The sequence below is a fragment of the Heptranchias perlo genome, chromosome 4 (assembly GCF_035084215.1).
Source record: "Heptranchias perlo isolate sHepPer1 chromosome 4, sHepPer1.hap1, whole genome shotgun sequence".
Lineage (NCBI taxonomy): Eukaryota > Metazoa > Chordata > Chondrichthyes > Hexanchiformes > Hexanchidae > Heptranchias > Heptranchias perlo.
Window position 1 is genome coordinate 134,018,195 of NC_090328.1, and position 16,693 is coordinate 134,034,887.

General features: G+C 39.2%; 1 long non-coding RNA gene across 1 annotated transcript in view; it reads right to left on the bottom strand.

Moving 5' to 3' along the window:
* LOC137320617 (uncharacterized) overlaps positions 1-16,470 on the bottom strand; it is a 594,307-nt gene extending 577,837 nt beyond the window's left edge. The window contains exons 1-2 of the long non-coding RNA XR_010962609.1: positions 16,291-16,470; positions 16,000-16,124 (exon numbers count right to left, since the gene is read on the bottom strand). This is a non-coding gene — a long non-coding RNA (uncharacterized lncRNA). The remainder of the gene's footprint in view (positions 1-15,999; positions 16,125-16,290) is intronic.
* Between the last annotated feature and the right edge of the window lie 223 nt (positions 16,471-16,693).

The window sequence follows — 16,693 nt, forward strand, 5'->3', positions numbered from 1 at the left end:
GATCTCCAACACCTAGAAGGACAAGGGCAGCAGGTGCATGACACCATTACCTCTAAGTTCCCTTCCAAGTCACGTACTATCCTGACTTAGAATCATAGAAAATAGGAGCAAGAGTTGGCCATTCAGCCCTTCGGGCCTACTCCGCCATTCAAAATGATCATGGCTAATCGTCTAACTCAGTACCCTGTTTCCGGCTTTTTCCCCATATCCCTTGATCCCTTTAGCATTAAGAAATGTATCTATCTCCTTCTTGAGTATATTTAATGACTTGGCCTCCACTGCCTTCTGTGGTAGAGAATTCCACAGGTTCACCATCCTCTGAGGGAAGAAATTTCTCCTCATCTCTGTTCTAAATGGCATACCCCGTATCCTGAGACTATGACCCCTGGTTCTGGACTCCCCAGCCACCGGGAACATCCTTCCTGCATCTAGTCTGTCTAGTCCTGTTAGAATTTTATATGTTTCGATGAGATCACCTCTCATTCTTCTAAACTCTAGTGAATATAGGCCTAGTCGACCCAATCTCTCCTCATACGTCAGTCCTGCCATCCCAGGAATCAATCTGGTAAATCTTTGTTGCACTCCCTCCATGGCAAGGACATCCTTCCTCAGATAAGGAGACCAAAACTGCACAGATGTGGTCTCACCAAGGCCCTGTACAACTGCAGTACAACATCCCTGTTCCTGTACTCAAATCCTATTGCAATGAATGCCAACATACCATTCGCCTTCCTAACTGCTTGCTGCACCTGAATGCTCGCTTTCAGCGACTGGTTTACAAGGACACCCAGGTCTCGTTGCACCTCCCCTTTTCCCAATCTGTCACCATTCAGATAATAATCTGCCTTTCTGTTTTTACAACCAAAGTGGATAACTTCACATTTATCCACGTTATACTGCATCTGCCATGTTCTTGCCCACTCACCCAACTTGTCTAAATCACATTGGAGCCTCTTTGCATCCTCCTCACAGCTCACATTCCACTCCAGCTTTGTGTCGTCTGCAAACTTGGAAATGTTACATTCAATTCCCTCATCCAAATTATTGATATATATTGTGAATAGCTGGGGCCCAAGCACTGATCCCTGTGGTACCCCACTAGTCACTGACTTGGACAAATATCGCCGTTCCTTCATCGCCCCCTGGTCAAAATCCCGGAGCTCCCTTTTTAACAGCATTGTGGGAGTACCTTGACCACATAGACTGCAACGGTTCAAGAATAAGACCCTCTACCACCTTCTCAGGGGCAACTAGGGATGGCAATAATGCCAGCAATGCCCACATCCTGAAAAATTATAAGAAACAAAAGCTGAAAGGGGATCGATGTCAGTAGAATATTTAGTAACCATCATCTATTTACAAAGCATGTTAAAGGACAATGATCACTTGTAGCACAGCTAAGGGCATCTGTGTTACAAGTGATTGGTCAAAGCACTCAGCTACGAAAAGCATATTGCCCATCATGAAGTCTGCAATAGGTCAGTGACTCTATGGCAGACGTAATGACTAAATGATTTATTTGCCTTTACAGCAAAAGTCATAAACACATTGAAGCTGCAACTCATTAGTTGCTTATCCACTAAGCAGTGACCTGTTAAAAGTTAGTACAAACGGAACGAGGCACCTTAGGCGAAAGCAAAGAACCTTTAAAGCAGAACTGGAAGCCTCTTCGGAGTCATCAGGTAATTATAATACAATACATCACAAGGCCAGGAGGGTCACTGTGGAGATGAAAAGGATCAATAAGTTGCATTCATCACAAAAATAATCTTAAATACTTCTTCCATTGGCTAAAGTCTGTCGTTAATGATCAAAAAGGGTTCTTCCAATCTCGTGTCAACAACTGACATCCAGTGCTCTTCAACAAACCAATAGTAAAGGTATGTTTGAGGTTTATGGAGAAAACAATAATGAGTTGGGGTCTCACCCAACAGGCAATAGTAAGGACCCATCTGTATGGAGGTTTAAGAACTGGTGGATTGTGCTGCATAGATGGAAGACTTTATGTGAACTAGTTTTATGGCAGAAATGTGCACTGCATCACCTAGCTAATGTTAGGGCAGCAGGCATGGAAGGTATTCATGTTGAATTCTTCAAAGCTACTGTAAGTGGGAGGTGGGGGAGCAACAATCTTCTTGGAGAACAGTACTAGGAAACGCTCTTAGGCTCGTAAATAGTATCCTGTTTGATGCTTGCATACCCTTGGTATTCCAGAGAACAAATGTGATTTCTATCTACAAGGCAGGGAAAATCTAGTGAGTCCAAAAGCTGCTGAGAAATATCGATAACAGAATTTTAAAGATGGTTCTTTGGAACCCCACAGAGTAATCAGAACAGAAGCTAGATTTAGCTCATGATGAAGTGTTGACTTCATACAAGAATCACAGAACTTTGTAAGATTAGACTAAACCTGCTTACATTTCTTTCCTTGACCTAATACCTCATGCAGCCTTTGTGAAGAAGCTGGAAGCTAGGAGAGTAAATGGAAAAATGGGATTTGTGTCCCTCCTACAAGATCAGTGTAAGGGTAGATGAACTTGTCTCTCTTGGATGTGGAGCGAGACAAGGTTGTCCACCACCAGTCACCCAATTCAAAGTTTTCATTGATGTTATACTGGATGTCATCTCAAGGGATGAACTCAAGTGTCAGTTCCAGGTATTTCTGAAAGTATTGCAGTGCCCCTCTTTATGGAGGATATTATATTGTTGGTGGACTCACCTGGGGATCCAAAAGTGGATTCAATGAGGCCATGAGTCTAATAGGGAGCCTCATCGAATGTGCAAATAGCTGCAACTCTGACTTGTTTCCTTCTGTGTTTGGGCTCTGGGCCATGACTTCAGCCTGACTGAATCTGTTCTCTAATCTGCTTTGCTCACCATCTTAAACAATGAACTGATTATAGGACATCATGGGTTACTCTCTTTCTCCCCCCCAACCCTGGTAAAGTATTTTGGCTTTACACAGGCCATGGATCTCTACACTATTCGTTGGCGGATACAAGGGGTGTCTGTTTCAATTGCTTAAATCAGATTGGTACTTGGGGGTCCTTGTGAATGTCATATTTCAACCAGAATGACACAGAGAGAGGGGGAGGCTGGGGGGAGAAAGGATGCTAGACTTTCTTCAATTACAAAATTCCAATGAAAGTATACATCACATGCCCAAAGAGTTCTCCTTCAATATACAGTACTCCAAGGCATGCGATAGAAGGGTTTTCTACAGCCCACGTGAGATCCATGACTCGGCTCTGGATTTGTTGCATTTCGGGAAGTGGTTGAAGGAAGTGAGGGCTCAGATCAATATTGACCTTTCATTAAGTACCATGGAAAGGGACTCAGCTACACAGTGGCCACACCACCATGCCAATGCCTGGATTAAGCATTTGCAGATGATTAAATCTGGTACACGATCCTTGACTTGAGGATCTAGAACATCAAGGTGACTGGCCCAACATAAACTGCCTGTGTACATCCTCTCACTACACTGAAGACTGTTGTACAGCTGACAAAGAAACCCTTGGGACAATTGCAATGGAAGGTTTACCTGATGCTCATATATCCAGGGCTCAGTTCTTACCGTGAGTGGGCTGAGGAATGGCAAGCTGCTGCTTCTCAAGCTTTACACCCCCACTTTTTGGAGTCACCCTTCAATGGTGTATGTCCATTTGAGGCCAGGAGGATGAAAGCAATGCACTTGTACACATTATGCTGCTCACCGCGCACTCTCGAGAAGCTCCTGGTAACTGCTGTCCACCCAGAGAGGGCTCAAATGCTCGCTTGTTAGTTGTCTCAACAGCCAACTAGTGACTATGCTCTTGGGACAGGGAAAAAAAAAGTTGAACAAAGTCTCTTTGGAGTTGAGGTGGTTCCAAGAGAACACATCTGCCGATGGAAGTTAAGAATCAAGTCAACCCTCTGTGGTAGGCTTGGTAATCAAACATCTGGACCAAGAAGGGGTCATTCCAGAGCATTGCTGATTACTGATCAGCCAGCCTGGCTCACAAATGCTACATGGAGCCTGGATTCTTCCCACTCAACTCTAAATAACCATGCAAACCAATGCCCCAAAGATAGTCTTGACCTACCTGGATAAGAAGAGAGAAGCTCATCATTGCTCTAATCTAATAGCATGCATTTTTAGCTAGTTAAACGCTAGAAAATCCATAATCACACTTGGGGATGGGGTGCGTCTTTATGGAGAAAAAGAGTGTGCAACCCATAGTGGGTAAACAAAAGTACTACGTGTGAATTCTTCGGTAGCTTTGTTTGGCGACTCTAAAATATGGTGATGGGTTTTCACATGTCAGACACCTGGCCGACCAAAAATGCTATTATTTATTGTTAGGGGCAAAACATCACAACCTCACAAAGCTTTTCTTCACTTTGATGCACTGAATCAAATATTGAAGTCCTGAAAATAGATATGGGAACCTATAAGGGATCTTTGTTTGAAAATCTCTATAGGTTTATGGCTTTCAGAAGCAATAAAAGACCCTTCTTCAGATTAAGAACCAAATTTTGTTCTCCCTGGCATACAATACATATGAAAGAAAAGTCAACATAATAGCTTTTAATGAAATTGCTTCTGCAAAACCAAATTGTAATGAATTAATATGTACAATATATAAGGAGATATTCGGACAGGTGACCAAAAGTTTGGTCAAAGAGGTAGATTCGGAAAGAGAGCATGTTGTTCTTCTGATGTTATGACCAGCAATCAATACTATATAAGAGCAGATTAACTGACTCATCTCATTGCTTTATATGCCATATTGTTGTGAAGAATGGCTGCCATTCAATATGTGAAGTGTTTTGAAGTGATAAATGTATGCACTGATGTCTACTTTCCCTGACCAGACAGCACGGCACAGCCAGCAAAAGAACCTGGGTCTACTGCCACAACATCATTCTAAGTAGGTATCAGTCTAAAACTGGTACAACGATGCTCTTAATTCTCAAGTCTTTATTATAACCTAGATTAGAGTTTAAAAATATATTCTAATTCAGAAATATGTCAAGCTCCATTTTGAACAATCAGCACTCTGCACCAGATAGAACTTTATTCCCTATGTTTGCAACTTTCAGAGAGGAAAAAAATCATGTCTGGACTTTACAATTTTCTGCACCTGGAATGACCAGAATCCAGAGGTGGCTTATTGGGATCAGGAAATCTAGTAAAAGCATGCAAATTCTAGAAAATAGGCCAGCAGAATATTCTTGCAGCAATTTTGCCCTGCAGCTAGAATTAAAATTTAATTTGATTAGCTAAATGGAATTCTCATTTTTATGTTTAGCCCACTGCTGCTCAGTTCTTAGCTTTAAAAGATTCACCCAAGCAGGGACGAGACCACAGTTGCCATCAATTATATGCTATTATACACTGATGAGCAGTGCACATCTCAGGTTGAGCATTCATCTAGCAGCCAGGCGCAGAATTAGTAAAGCTTGTAAATTATGTGCTAACATTGTAAATACTTATTGAAGCCTCAAACTCAACATTAAAAACTTTAGATTAGGAGCCCATGTAGTCTGGATCGAGCTGTTGGGCCACATTAGAATCTTTCTAATTTTTTTTTAAATGAGGCCACCGGGACATTATAATGGGTCTAATTCTTGAGAGAGGATATCTCAACACTATAGAGGATTTTGAGACGATGAAATAACAATGCTGATGTGTTATGATAGGTTCTAAATCACAGGCAGTAGAGGAGATGTGTGTATAATGAACTCAATACAACACTGCACACCTACAGGCATTATTTCTGCTTCCCCCAAATGTCACTTTTATCTGCAGTCTCAATTCTTTTATAGTAGAAAGACTGCTATTCTTCCTGATATCAGTTTTGATCCTGTCAAATGTTACCTCTTTTTGGCACAAAATGTTCACACATTTATGCACGTTATCATTTTCTTGTCACTTCAAGTTAACTACACATCAAAACACATGAAAAAGACTTAGAATTCAAGTTATTTTTGTCTAACTATTCTGGTTATTAATAACTGGATTACCATTTTACCTGATATGTTTTGAGACCCATGAGACTTGCAAGGAAACAAAATTTACCACTGAAATACAGTGATACACAGATCACACCCAACTGTGAACATTGTAAAATATATAATTTTCTCCATTGGTTATAATCATACACAGGTATGTGGTTCTTTGCTGTCGTGACTAGAATTCAAACTTAAAATTGTGGGTTAGGAGTTGATATAGGCTGGGAAATCCCTCAGAACTGCTCCCACTCTGCCAGTGTTACTTCACCAAAAGTGCAACAGAAGTTCAGTGGCCATAGTTTTCTGGATAGAGGCATTGGACCAGAACCAATTTCTCCAATTATTGGAATGAGGGCAATTCAGCACTGTTTCATTAGCCAGCTACAATTATTCACATCTATCTCTGAATTATTGCTCAACATCACAATATTCAACAGCTCTGAATGCAAAAAAAAGTGACTTATTTCACCGTGAATTCTTTGCAAGGTGGTCTACTTTGAATATTTCTGTCAGGGAAGCTCACCACCCTGGAGTAAAAGCTCAGTCAATGCCACTTACCTGCCTTTATATGCCAAACTGAAAGGCCATGCAAGAATGTTCCAATGGATTTAATATACAGGTTAAACAGTAAAAATAAATTTAATTCAATGAAATCTTTAAAGTGTGCTGAATAGAGATAATTTTCTTCCCAAATTGAAATTAAACTGTATGATTGACAAATGTATGTTCTCAATATGGTGAAAGAGTACATTTAGTTGCCCATTATGGCTTCATTTTGCTTTTTGGAATCATAAGGTATTCACTACAGACAAAAAGATCTTAAAGAAAGGTTTATTGTATTAGCTGGTTGTTATGTTAACCCAATGTTAACATTCTTGAAATGTATCAGATTTAATAACAGACAGATTTAAGAGGTAATTAGTACCCATTCTGACCATACTCCTACCTTTCTGAATATGGTTCTGGAGGCTACTGGAGCTATGACCAGCTTTACTGGACCCTTCCAGCAGGATAAGGCACCTTTACCAGGGATTTCTCTGGCACTCTAATCATCAAATGCAGTGTAGAAAACGGCGAGGTGCAGAAATGTTTTTGTACCAAGGCACTCATCTTTTTAATAAGGAAATGATAAACGACAACAGTTTGCACAATTCCTGCCCTTAGCAGAAACCTGCATCCTTCAGCTGTAGTGAAACAGCACTCCCACAACAAACATCTGACAAAGCATGTGCAGAGGTATCATTAATCTGAGTCATGCATGGAGTATGCCTGCACCGGAGAAAGCACAAAGAGGCCTGGTTCCACCTTCTTGCAGGTCTAGTCCACTCACCATCATCACAAACTTACCCCGACCTCTCACAACTGAAAGAGGAGGTTACAACAGCCTGCAGTCTACCGAAACGCCCACAGGGATCATACATGATAGAAACTTACTGTCCTTTGACCCATTGTTCCTGATCAACTTAAGCCCTGTGCCAGGGAATCACCACAGCCCTGTCAATGTGTAAAGCTACCCAAATGCCAGACTCTTACCATATATATCTGCAATTATCATGTACTTTATAAATTTGTAACATGATCAAAGACATCAAGTAAATTATGTACAACTCAAAAATCTGAAGAGAAAAACAAACTCACAATGACAACTAAATTGCTGTACCACCATAATGTACCAAAATAACACTTTTGTAACTCCTCTATGCAAGTTCTAAAACATGGTTCTCTGTAAAGAACAAAATTGCATGAATCGTCTGGGATTGGCAATTTATAGTAAGTCAATAAGAGGCAGGAAATAAAATATCCAACGTTATCTTTGCACTCTAGTGAATGCATACGTTCATTGATTCACTGGGATGGATTTTTGTCTTCACCAGCTGGGTGGTAATCTGGCAAGGCAGATTGCACACCCTTTATAGAACCCGCCTGATTTTCAATCCATTGAAATTAATGGAATGATAATCAGAGAAGAGGGAAAGAGGAGTAAGTTACCTTCTCACACCAATCAGTCTCCTCTGTCTGCTGTGCTGTCTGGTCTTTCCAACCAACATAAAAACACAAATGAAGGAACTCATAGGCAAATAAGAAGAAAGAAACGTGTTGATCTTTTCAATTACCTTCTTTTGCAAGCTGCAATTAGTATGGTAATTTCACACAGCTACATTCTGTTATTTCCCTGTTCTGATAATTACAAATCACAATAGTTGGGACAGATTCACAGTTATCTGATTAACAACACCTCCGTTTTTAGAAAGGACATTTTATTTTCTTCCCTCTTCGTCTCCATTAGAGCACCAATACCACAGATGTTCCAAATTCTCTGTTAATGCTACTTGAAGCAGTGCAAGAACTACTTGGTTTGCTTTGCCATTTAACCTTTTGCTCTTTGTCTTCCAATATGGCACTCACTCACCTCACTATGGAGGGAATAAAGAGCAGGACTCCAAATTCTACCTTTTTATGGTATAGCACACTGGTGGTGCAAGTGCTGTACAGTATTGTGATAACTGATATTGCTATTTTAAATATTAATATTTTTCTGAAATTATGCTCACCTTATCCATTGGTTCAACCGAGTATGGCCATGAGTAGCTAAAGATCCCAATTATTATTTCCATTTCCATCTGAGTTGGCTGGTCCAGGCAGTGGTAGAGGCACTATGATTGGTTTTAAGTGTTCCTGGGTTATGGAAGGCAACATCAGCCAGGTCACACTCCCGATTGCAATTTGCTAGAAGTTCACCAGTACAGACTTGAGGTGAGGATAGAGTTGGGCTCAGCTATAATGCCTCAGACAGATAGCCTGCTGAGAAATTGTCCACACTCACATTTAGAATTGACACTTGGGAAAAGTGCCAGAGAGCATCTCAGCAAGGACACAATATGTCCACGAGAGAAGAAATTTGGTAGGAAGAGGAAAAATAAAGGAAACCGTCCTGCAACATTCATGGCTGGAATTCGTAACCACCAAAAGTACAGTTTCAACAATCGTTTAAAATATGACAATTTATTTAAAAACATTAGTTGACTTCCAAAATGTCAATACGCCCATAAATAACAAAAAAAGAGACCAACTGCTATTGTGTAATTTGTAGCTAAACCTAACTATATACAAAAGAGAAGTGTGTTTTGAAAGAACATACACAAAAAATGTGGTTTGAAGGTGAAAACAAGTTAGGTGTGAGTAATAGCCCACCAGATGCCCATCATCCAAAATTCCTCCCTGGGTTCTAGAATAGCAACTGAGTTTCAAGTCGAGCTTGTTGAAAAGCCAATTAAGAACATTTCATGCTAAATGTCTTGAAGTCACAATAGAACATGGGTAGATAGTATCTGTTCAAAGCTGGAATTAAAGCAACAGAAGGAATGGGAAGGTGCACAAGGTAAATGAAAGCAAACAAAGTGAGCATGTAGGACAGTGAGGAACCCAAGAAAAATGCAAGGAGTGGCATGCAGAAGTGGGAAACTGCTCCTCATATACCATGCGGGTACCTAGGGCATGCATTACCATTGGTGTCAAGCATATCAGTTACATTCCTGTGATACTGTATACCTTCAAATAAGGAAGAATTGACTACACAATTCCATAAATATTTCTTTCTCCACAGACGCTGCCTCACTTGCTGAGCTTCTCCAGCATTTTCTGTTTTTATTTCAGGTTTCCAGCATCCGCAGCATTTTGCTTTCCATAAACATTTCAACATTTTACTGTCACTGGCGCATGTACACAGGATCAACAGGTTACGAACCAGACTATCAAAATGTCCTAAACCTACTGACATCCTGCATATTATCACAGCCTGCCTGTATTTTAATTTTCCAGTGAAAATGTGCATTCAAATTCAAAAGTTACAAAAGATGCCCGAGCAACAGATGCATTTAGAGAGTCAAAGTGTCACTTACTGAAGTGAACACAGGAGTGTAACTTGCACCAGCAAATGTAATAGTAAATACATAAATGCACTACCAGAGTTAGCAGTTGAAGCAGAGATCATGTTAGCTTTTAAGAATAGGTTAATTTGGTGGTTGAAGGAAAGGTGAATAAAGGGATACGGAACAAGGATTAGGACTACTTTTCATGTAGTGAGTAAACATGAACATTGGCTAATTGGGCCAAACGGCTTGTTTCCATGTAGTAATCTTGATGTAATTCTACATCAAAAATAGTTGTTCAGCATGGCAGTGTTAGGCTGCACTGATGTTTTTTTTCATGCAACCTATGGAATTCTGTATTGATTTTCAATTATGTAGTTGTGCTTATGAAAATGTGTATGTAACAATATTAAGTTGTAAGCTTTGAAGAATATTCTTGACCTCACTATTCTCTATTTGGCACCTGTGCAACCACACGCACAGATCAGTGACAGGCCATGTAGAATAATGACCTGCAATTTACACTGTCAGCCAGTTAGCTGCAAAATTTATATTATCATTCATATTGTTATGTAATGGTTCCACATAACAGCATAAGATTTTAGAAAAAAAGCAAAGCATAACTGAGATTATTCTTCATTTTACACTACATGTTCCATTCAAATACAATAACACATTTTTGCCACTTAGGGCAAAATAATTAATATTTTTCAAATGTCATGAATATGTACCTGAGCTTTTAAGACAATTGCCAATATCAGAGACAATATTTTTCATGCAATACTGTATAAAACTTCCAGCATTAACACATGATGCCACTTGAAGCATGGAATGGAGCTTGCTCCTCACAGTTTTAAAAAAAATTACTAATCTGTTCCAGGTGTCAGGGAATATGTATTTTGTAGCTGGCAATAAGACTAAAAATGGACATCAAGGACTTTTCCTGCAAACAATTTTACACAACCATGTTTAAACTGCAAAAACTATAAGGGTAGCCTTCAAGGACAAGCAGTGCATCGCCTTCCAGTGCATTGGTTTTCCCGCACTTTCAGCTAAGCCAATCAGAAAGAAAAGCACTGCAAGCATGCACGGTGCACATCAGTGCTAGCAAACTTTTGCGGATTTCAGTTTGTATGGTGCATCCTTGGGAGCTTAGCAAGTGGCTCAGCAGCATTATAGCAGGGATAATATGATTGGCTATTCGGTCCATTAAAAGAACATTCGAGTTCCTGAGTCCAAAATAGTAAGCTGGAGGGCTGGGGCATATCATTTATATTTAAATACACAGATAGGCAATGATATTCTTTTAAAAAGTTGACATACTAATGTTCTTTGCAGTACATTATGGGCCTTAAAAAAGAAGAAAATCACATGACAGCACTATATTATATACAGCATGGTGCTGCAGTTAATTAGAGTTAGAATGATAAATACATTGTCACACTGACTCAACCAATACAACTTGCTTAACACTGAATGCACAGATGGCAGTACACCAGTAACTATTCTCAATGGAGCAATCTTGCTATTCTAGTAAACGCGCTATAAACACAACAACATCCCAGAACACTTCAGTTAATACACGCAGTCAGGCTTTATTGCTATATAACTTGAAAATAGATGTTTGAGCTGTACAGCCATAAAGTCTCAATAGTTTACCACTGTGGCATATGTCAATACTAGCCCAGAAGCTCAAGTGTGAAAAATGATCTTAAAATCAAAGCATTCTTAATGGAAGGAAAACATTACAACTCTCCACATTATTAAACCTTTCAGGGTTTTTTCCTATGGTGTAAAATACATCTTTAAGTCCCCTGGAGGACACCTTTTGTACAGTCATTGAATATACTAGAGATAGATGTTTTTAATGCTACTTCATTCAGTTCAGTCAGTATTAATCTCTTTATTTACTCAGTGCAAGGAATAAAATGAATTACTTCTTTCTAAAGGCAGTAAAAACTGCAAAGCCCAACACAACCAAATATAGAGTTTATTAGTTAATTTTTCTAATGCTAACTATCAAATTCAAAGCATGGTCAGGAAACCACAGAGGGCGAATTAAAAAAAAATAGGGGAAGATGAAAGGGACCCAATTCTTTTTAGAGCATGGGTTGTGACCCCTTCCTCCCCACATTCCAAATCCCAGAATTCTCCCCAATGCCCCCGATCAACTTATCATAGGTGGTTGTGTTATTGTATTTTAGTAGCAAGTCACTTGATGCTTTACTAAAAGAAACGTCACCTTACTATGTACAAAACAATGAAGTTTACATTATGAATAAATATACACAAAATTAAACATCAATTCCATTTGTATACATTTTTATTTTATTATTCGTGCAAAATACAAATCAGCTATACTTCAGACCCCTACCCAAGACAGGGAAAGGACACAGAAACTCTTAGTGGGGTTTAAACTATCTTCAGGTCACAGTAAAAAGACTGTACAAGATTAAGACAGATGTTAATCATTCCTTACTTAAAACTGTAGGTCTTCTTCAAATGTCCTTGTTACACCCCAACAACCAAGAAATTGTTAGACATTCTCCTCTTCTATCGGGGAATGGGAGTTGGAGCAGAATATTAAAAATAATCACAGTGCTCTCAAAGAAATGAAATGATAAACACTGTTTTCAAGCTTTCAGTGTACATAACAAATACAATATGTGACACTTTGGTGATCCATCAATGATTCATCTAGCTGCAATCCTGCGAACAAGTATTAAGAGTGAAAAGAAAAAGACAAAAATAAACTCTGTTTCAAGTGGGGGAGGGCAGGGGGAGAAGAGAAAATGGTTTAAAACTGATAATAGAAAAAAAAGACATTCCTAACCGTTCAGAAGTGTGATTTAATCTTTGTTTCTAAAGAGTTCGATTCTAAATTGTCTTTTCCTTGAACAGTAATCCTACAACCTTCACTTCAGTATGTATATACCATATGAACATAACACTGTGCAGTTTGCATGTAACACACCTCAAAACTAATGGAGACACTGAGCTGCATACAATGTGTATACTGTAAACTAAATGAAATGTATATGTCATATCACTACACAAGAGTTTGTTTGCAGCTTTGATCTTCTTCTTTTGATCATATCAATCACACAGCCACTCCATTTTAGCTTCTTTCACTCCGTCTCTCTAGAGATTTAGATGTCACAGCTCTGTACGGATCTGACAAATCAGTTTTCATTCTGATAAATCTCTTCTGCTCAAAGGAATGGAACTTATGCATGAATTTGACCGCAGCCCAGTCTAAAAGGGTAGAAGAAGGCATATGACCTTTGATTTTATCAGATTAAACAGCTTATTTAACATTATTAAGGAACTATAACAGAAATGCATTTAACAGCTTAGTCTGTAAGCCATCTTTCCAGTTTCTTGCAATCGTTTGCGCTGACAGCTAACCTAGATTCCATCTCTCGTCTTCTCAACTGAACCTCAAGGGAAGGAAAAATATATTTTAGATTGCACTTTGCCTAAAGGGCTTTCAGTAAAATTTAATTTTCTTACTGCATTGATTTTTCCATTATAACATGTAACAACCTAGCAATACCTCACAAGAATTCTGAGTGTTAGAAAAAATATTTGATTGATTTTGCAGAGCTGTATTAAAGCTATGTGCGAATTTTATTCATTTTCTTTTCACAAGGCTCGATTGTCCTATTATAACCAAAAAGAGTAAGCTCTTTTTGCAAGTCAATGTGCCAACAGTTACCATTTGATTTTTTTTTGAGTGTGCGGAGTGCCATGAAAAACACCAGCCAAGTATTGACTGACAGTGACTTAAAGAGGAGTTCTTTATGTACAGCATAGCTTTTCTGAGCAGTTTGATGTCTTGCTGAAGTTCTGTGACTTGCAGTCTAATGAAAATGAATGACTTCCAATCTACTGGGAGTGAACCACTTAGTCATTCCTACCTGAGGATAGAAAACTGCACAGAGGTACAAGGTCACAAGCCCCTGTCACAATTATTCTGTTTAATGAGGTATCAGAAGCACTGAACTAGTTCAAAAGTCGAGAGAGAGGTAGTTCAGTGATAAAATAGGAAAAATAATGTTCAGCCTAACAGACTTGGAAATAAAGGAAAAATATCAAACAGATTAGATCTAACCTATACAATTTATATTTTCTATTTTATAATTTGTTTGAAAAATTGAAGAATGCAAAGGTAAAATTATTATACTGAATTAAAATTTCATTTTCTTAATACCTCAAATGCTAAACAACTGAATCCCTTCTCCCAAATCAAAGATTTTAAAACTTTTTAATTTGGGGAATTTTACATCGAAGAAAATATTTACAGAATGTCACTTGGTTCTACGAGTCCCTGATTTAAAAGGTAAAGGCACACTTATATACACATACATTTAGAAGTATGTGCAGATATCTGTGTTGGATGCCATTTTCAATCGAACTCATAACTATACATGAATTTTTGAATGAATTTATGAACTTGATAGCTTCTTTCCACTTTTTTCTTAAAAGATGTTCTTTCTCCATCTAAAGAAGCTCTTTATGGTCTTGTGTTCGGTTGATCAGAACTAGCACAGATTATCCTAGTGGATCATATTTCACAGGAAACAAAACCTGTGCTACACAATGTGATTATTATTGAGGTTCATGAGGAAATCTTTACATCGCGATGTTGGTAATTAACATTCTATGGACAATAATAGATAATACGTACCAATGCCCTATTACTATGACTAGCCTGATAGTGTATTTTTGGGCAAATGTGTGTTAGTTTCTGATGAATACCACTCGAGGTTACAGAATGCCTCGTGTCCATCAGTCAGTATTGGTTTATTCATAGAATTTGCACTTGCCTAATTAATTTATGGAGGCAATTAAAATGAATTCCTTGTGTGAAGTGCCACGATTATTCCGCTTTCATTCATGCTTATTTTATCTGAGATTAAGAAGTGAGCCATTGCAATCTAGCACTCGAGTGTCACCAGACGCCTGAACACAATCACAACTGGTAGAAATACACACATCGACCGACTTGTACATAACGTTGATTTTATTTTTGTGTGTGTGTGTGTGTGTGTAACCTGACTTTTTAAACTTTTCTATTTTGGAAAGCGTAATACAAACATTTTCGAAATGTAACGAGAGGGGCAAGGCTTAGACCGAGGTCAACCCGAGCGCTTGTCCCCGTCTCAACTGTTGGCAAAGGGACCTCAAAAGAAACCAGCTGCATCTCGGAGACTGAAGTGAGTGACAACCCGAGAAACCGGCATCAATGCAGCCCTCTCGCAAGCAGCAGCCACCAAAGCACATCCGCGCAGTGACTGTCTGTTCATTTGATCTTCCACACACTATCTGTGGACACGCTGCATTCGTATTAAGAGGGAGACTTTACCCAGCAACATTATCATCACATTAATAAGCAAAAGATCACTTTAAATATACGCAACGTTTGTGGATTTAAAGAAAAAAAAAACATAAATTGCCACTTTAAAATCCACAGCAAACTTTGTTCATTTCAAAAGGTAACCAGCCAATGTCAGTTACAATAAAAACTTACGCGATTAAAACAAAATGAATCGTTAAATCTTCGGTTCAGTTTCTCTTTGGAGTATCATTTCCTACAGCTTTTTTTTGGACGCATATTACGTGGCTCGTTAACCTTCCAGCCGAACCTGTTACTTCAAACTCAGTCCCTCTCTCTCTCAAAAGGCTGACTGACCACTTCAGTGTATAAAATTTAAGTATTAAACACTAAACCAATCCAGCAAATCCTTAATTAAAGCAGCAACAGCTTCAGCAATAAACTTCTTTCAGACTATCCGAGTACATTGCGAGAGGACAACTTTTCCTTTACACAATTTCTTCAAAAACACCGACAATCTCAAAAGCAGTCGCGGGGTAAGTTTTTGAAAACATTAATGGGGAAACTAATTTTATTTTGAGGAGGAGGAGGAGGGGAAACTCAGCTTTGAACCGACACTTGGAAGAAATGTCAAGGCGACATCAGTTAACAGCCACTCTTGTCCTGCGAAATCCACACACACACACACACACAAATCGAAACAATCTTTTCTTGTAAAATAAATTAAGGACATTCCGTACAATGGAACAGCCCGCCACCGAGTTTATTGGAAACATTAGAAACCACAGCACTTACTGTCGTCGGTCAGTAATATCGCCCCGCTTTGGAAGAACAAAAACCGTCAAAGATTTCTTTTCTCTCTCCTCCTTCAGTCAGAAAATAAGGAGTGTTTTCAATTCCGAATGCAGGCCTCGTTCGAGCTGCAAGCAACAAAAAAAAATTAAACAGCACACGTCAGTCTTCCCTCTGTATAGGAGGTGTCCTTTTTCAAAAAAAAAAAAATTTGCAATTGGGTTAAAAAAAAAAGTGAGGTGAATTAATAGATGTATTTTTGGCAGACAGCTGTGCGTCAGCCTGGAGCGGTACCTGCGCGTTGTGTGGGGTGCGCTTTCACTCGGGCACAGTGTATGGAGAGAGAGATTGGAGACGGCAGAGATACAGAGAGAGAGAGAGAGGAGCAGAGGCAGGAGCAGCCTGAGACCGTGCAACTCGGTAACTGGTTGAGAGAGAGAGAGGGTGAGAGAGTGTGTGTGTGTGCTATCGCTGTTTCTGTCAAACTCAGCAACACAGCATCAAGAGAAAGAGCTTTGCTGCTCCCATTACACCACACATCCCTATCTATACCTGCATTTCTGGAGTGAGCCGCTTGATGGCTTCCATTAGGGGCGAAACAACAAAAAAAAAGTCTCCCTCGCCTTCCATTGCTCACGCTGGTTAATTGATCAACTCGACACCTTTATGTTACGCTTTATTTTAGGTGAGGGATTGC